This window comes from Sturnira hondurensis, unplaced genomic scaffold (assembly GCF_014824575.4).
Source record: "Sturnira hondurensis isolate 20B ecotype Veracruz unplaced genomic scaffold, ASM1482457v3 Scaffold0010501, whole genome shotgun sequence".
Classification (NCBI taxonomy): Eukaryota; Metazoa; Chordata; class Mammalia; order Chiroptera; family Phyllostomidae; genus Sturnira; species Sturnira hondurensis.
In genome coordinates, this window is record NW_028083132.1 from 1,232 (window position 1) to 5,617 (window position 4,386).

At 38.1% G+C, this 4,386-nt stretch overlaps 1 pseudogene; it reads left to right on the forward strand.

Moving 5' to 3' along the window:
* Positions 1 to 403: 403 nt before the first annotated feature.
* Positions 404 to 1,400, forward strand: LOC118996013 (olfactory receptor 5T1-like; annotated as a pseudogene).
* The last annotated feature ends 2,986 nt before the right edge of the window (positions 1,401 to 4,386 follow it).

Here is a 4,386-nt window from a genome sequence, read left to right on the forward strand (position 1 = left end):
ACGAAAGGCATCTCATGCACAATGTAGGAAATCTAGAGTTCTTATTCAGATGTGTCCTTTCTATTATGATTTTGAATAAAAACGTCTATATTTGCTCATCTTTGCGAATGCTAAAAGGATGCGATATGAAAGTAGGTGGGAGTACATTTGACAAAAAATAAATAGGGAAGTAAAGCACATAAGTTGAGATCTTTAAAAATATGACAAATTTAGCCAGTCACTTAACCAAAATTTCTTTAATTTAACAGGGTAATGCATTCATTGGCCTCAACTTCTTCACCACTTCTTATTCCCTCACCACCAAGGGCCTTTTGGTAGGCCCTTTAAGAAAAAATCAAGGGGATAAAATACGGTAGATGCTATTTTTAACAATAGTGCTTTATAATCTATCAATAAAAATAAAATGTCACAGTTGACCTCAAACTTTGATTTATACAAAATACAGATTGAAAATGGGACTGAAATCACTATGTTTATATTGATGGGATTCACAGGTGGTTTTGAAGATGCAAGTCTTTCTGCTTTTACTATTTCTAGCTATCTATCTTTTCACTCTGATAGGAAACTTGGGAATGGTCTTATTGATCACTCTGGATTCTCAGCTGCACAACCCGATGTACTATTTTCTGAATGTGTTGTCTATCTTAGATGCTTGTTATTCTTCAGTTGTCACACCCAAAATGTTGGTCAACTTCCTGAACGAGAACAAAGCTATTTCTTATTTTGGGTGTGTAGCACAAATGTTTCTCTTTGTTACACTTGGGACCACAGAATGCTTCCTCTTGGCTGCAATGGCATATGATCGCTATGTGGCAATCTACAACCCTCTCCTGTACTCAGTGAGCATGTCACCCAGAGTCTATGTGCCACTCATCATTGCTTCCTACATCGGTGGCATTTTGCATGCTTGTGTGCACACAATAGCCACGTTTAGCCTATCCTTAATGCCTCCAATGAAATCAGGCAGGCATGTCTTTTGTGACATCCCTCCTCTCCTTGCTATTGCCTGTTCTGACACTCACATAAACCAGCTTCTACTCTTCTACTTTGTGGGCTCCATTGAGATCGTCACTATCCTGATTGTCCTGATCTCCTATGGCTTCATTCTGTTGACCATTCTGAGGACCCGCTCTGCTGAGGGGAGGAGAAAAGTCTTCTCTACATGTGGCTCTCACTTAACAGGAGTGTCAATTTATCATGGAACCATCATCTTCATGTATGTGAGACCGAGTTCCAGCTATGCCTTGGACTATGATATGATTGTGTCAACGTTTTACACCATTGTGATTCCCATGCTGAACCCCATAATTTACAGTCTGAGGAACAAAGATGTCAAAGAGGCTATGAAAAGAGTGTTTGGGAAATTTGTGTTTACCAATAAAGTATCTTTTTACAGTTAAGAGTGAATTAAAAAAATTAGAGGTATGTTTTATGCCTTAATAATAAGAAGATGTGATGAACATGTTTTCTTTTCCTGTCACAATGGCTATCATCAATAAGTCAACAAATGATTGTTTGCTAAGATGAGGAGAAAAGGAAACCCTCGTGCAGTATGGGTGGGAATGCAGGATGGTGCAGCCATGGTGGAAACTCGTATGGAGTGAATAAAAAATGTAAAGCGGAGCCCTGACCACTGTGCCTCATTTAGTTGGGCATCAGCCCACAGACTGAATTGTCTCTAGTTAGGTTCACTATCAGGGCACATGACTGAATGGTGGGTTCCATCCCCTAACTGGGCATGTAAAAGAAGCCACCAACATATCTATGTTTCTCTTTTGAATCAATGTTTCTTTTATTTCCTCTCTCACTCCCTTCCCACTCTCCAAAAAAAAAATAAATCAATAAAATATTTTGAAAGTCTAGCTTACAAACATTTAAAAATAGTACTGCGTGAATTGCAAGAATAAATGGTGATTGAAGGAGACATAATTTGGGGTGGTGAACAAACGATACAATTTACAGATGATGTAGTGTAGATCTGTACCCCTCAAACCTATGCAATTTTCTTAAACAATGTCAGCCAATTAATTCAATCAAACATACATCAAAAAATGTAAAAACTTAAAAAATATTTTATAAACATAAAAATGGAACTGCCTTAAGACCCAGTGATTCCACTTCTGGAAATATATCTGGGAAAAACTAAAATGATAATTTGAGAAAGTATATGAACCTTTATGTTTATTGCATAGGCAATTAACAATCAAGATTGGGAACAGCCAAAGTGCTTATTGGTAGTTAAGTGGATAAAAACGTTGTTGTAGTTTACACAAGTGAATACCATTCAACCATAAAAGAGAGGAAGTCTTACTTTTTGCGACAGATGGATGGGTGTAGAGGGTATTATGCTAAGTGAAATCAGCCAATCAGAGAAAATCAAGTACCATATGATTTCACTTTTATCTGGAATCTAATGAACAGAATAAGGGAACAAACAAAATAGAAACAGATTCATAGACACAGAGAACAGACCGACAGCTGTCTGAGGAGAGAGAGTTTGGGGGAATGGGTGGAAAAAGTGAAGGGATTAATCAGTACAAATTAGTAGTTACAGGGTAGCCACAGAAATGTAGATTACAGCATAGGAACTATGAGGTCTGTCCAAAAACTATCCATCCATGCAAAGTGAAAAATAGAGACATTTACTGTAGAAGATACAAGATAGAAGAAACATTGTATGTAGGACAATGACACTTACTCCCCTTCAAAGTAGGAACCTTGGGATCTCACACAGTTCTCCTAATCAACATCAGATGCCCCTTCTTATATTCCAAATCTCATCGATGGTCTCAAACCTCTTCCCTTTCAAAGGTAATTTTAATTTTAATGCAGGGTGGTGAATGTGAGTGATACGGTTGAGTCATCTAGGCAATTGATTTTTCGAAAAGAAACTCTGTATGATACATGATAAATGAAGAGGAACATTGTCATGATGAAGCTGCAAATCACCAGTTGCCGATAATGGTAGCCATTTTCATCATATTGCATCTCTCAACCAATGAAGTACTTTCATGTAGTACTATTTACTAATTGTTTGCCCTTCAGGGGTATACTCATGAGGGAAAACTCCTTCAAATTCAAAAATCACAGTTAGCATAGTCTAGATATTGCTAAAAGTTTGGTGCTCCTTTCTCAGCCATGGAGAGCCAAGAGAATTCCATTGAGATAGTTGGTCCTTTGTGTTTGGATCACAGCCATAAATCCAAGACTCATCTCTGCTTATGCTTTTCTTGAGGAAATCTGGTTCATTGGTAGTGGTTCCAATCAAGTCATCAGCAACTTCAGCATGACGTTCCTTTTGTTTTGGTAGCAGAAGCCATGGAACAACTTTTACCACCACATATTTCATGCCAACATCTTGTGTGAATATCTCAAACACGGTAGTTTTTTTAATCCACAAGTCATTTTCTATTTCTTGCACTCTAAGTTGCTGATCTTTGTTGATTGTGGCCCATAAGCATTGAACATTTCAGGTGTTGCGCTTGTTGCGGGACTTCCAGAACATGGGTCACTTTCAACAGATTCTCAAACATCGTTGAATCATTTCTGCCACACTTTCATTTGTGCAGCAGTCATTACATCCTCCCCAAAACCCTTCTGAATCATTTGAGTACTTTTTGCATGGGAATGCTCAAGCTTAACACAATATTTGATGCAGATTTGTTGCTGAGCTCACTCAGTCATTTTGAATGAGATGGCCACACAGAACACATGCTCACTCAATGATGTGTACAACACCCAGTGACTAGTATAGTAAAGTCATGATTCTTCACACATACACCTTCCCATCCAATCTCCTTGGCTGCCAGGTTACATTGATGTTGGAAAGCATTCTTGTTACTGTTAGTAACAATGGCTGGAGTTTTTCCAGACAGACTTCAAACAGCCAGTGACATTGAGAAACACATTTGTAGAGTCAGGTGGGTACATGAAGAAGTGAGGGGACCACTCAGAAGTGCATGATTGCCTAATCACTTAACTGTCCATCTGAAACTACAGCAGAATAATCTTAAGTACAAATGATAGTTGAAAATTAAAGAAAACGAAAGAAAAATTTGGGAGAAAAATTATAATATAACAAGAGAAAGAGAACTCACTAAGAAGAGACACTTTTAGGATGGAAATAGGTGAATAGCAGTGCTGGGAGAATCCAAACAGGAGAAAAGAAATGTAGAGAAATTATTGGGGTGAATATATTGTGAAAAGAGTTGCTTTTTAAATTTTTTATCTAATTTTTTTATTTAATTCTTGTTCAAGTACAGCTTTCTCTCTTATGCTACCAGCCCTGCCCACCCCCCGCCCCATGCTCCCCACCTCCCTCCCATTTCTGCACCCCACCTTAATTATTGTCCATGTGTCCTTTATACTGGTTCATGTGAGTCCATT